Genomic DNA, 287 nt, shown 5'->3' with positions numbered 1-287 from the left:
ATGTTTATCAATTCCATATACTTCTTTAAAGGATACTGCAGGGTCTGAGTCTTTCTCTTTGCTATTTTTAGTTTTTGTTTGCCATCTAGCAGCAGCATTGATGAATAAAATATACTTGTTGCTGTATAACCTATTCATCTATGACTGGAACTCTGATGAAGAAAGCTCAAATCTACGGCAGTGCACCTTAGGGTTTTTTTATACTCAAATAAAACATGGCACATAAAAACTTTTACTTTGTGTAATATTTGCTGAAACTTTTATAATATCCTGACAGTAGTACATGA

The 287-nt window shown here is 32.4% G+C and overlaps 1 protein-coding gene across 1 annotated transcript in view; it reads right to left on the bottom strand.

The window, feature by feature from the left end:
* Positions 1-287, bottom strand: part of haus7 (HAUS augmin-like complex, subunit 7) — a 31202-nt gene that overhangs the window by 28166 nt on the left and 2749 nt on the right. The window lies entirely within an intron of this gene.

This window comes from Morone saxatilis, unplaced genomic scaffold (assembly GCF_004916995.1).
Source record: "Morone saxatilis isolate NCDOM2014 unplaced genomic scaffold, NCSU_SB_2.0 Contig15, whole genome shotgun sequence".
Lineage (NCBI taxonomy): Eukaryota > Metazoa > Chordata > Actinopteri > Moronidae > Morone > Morone saxatilis.
This window is presented reverse-complemented; position numbering and strand designations above follow the sequence as displayed.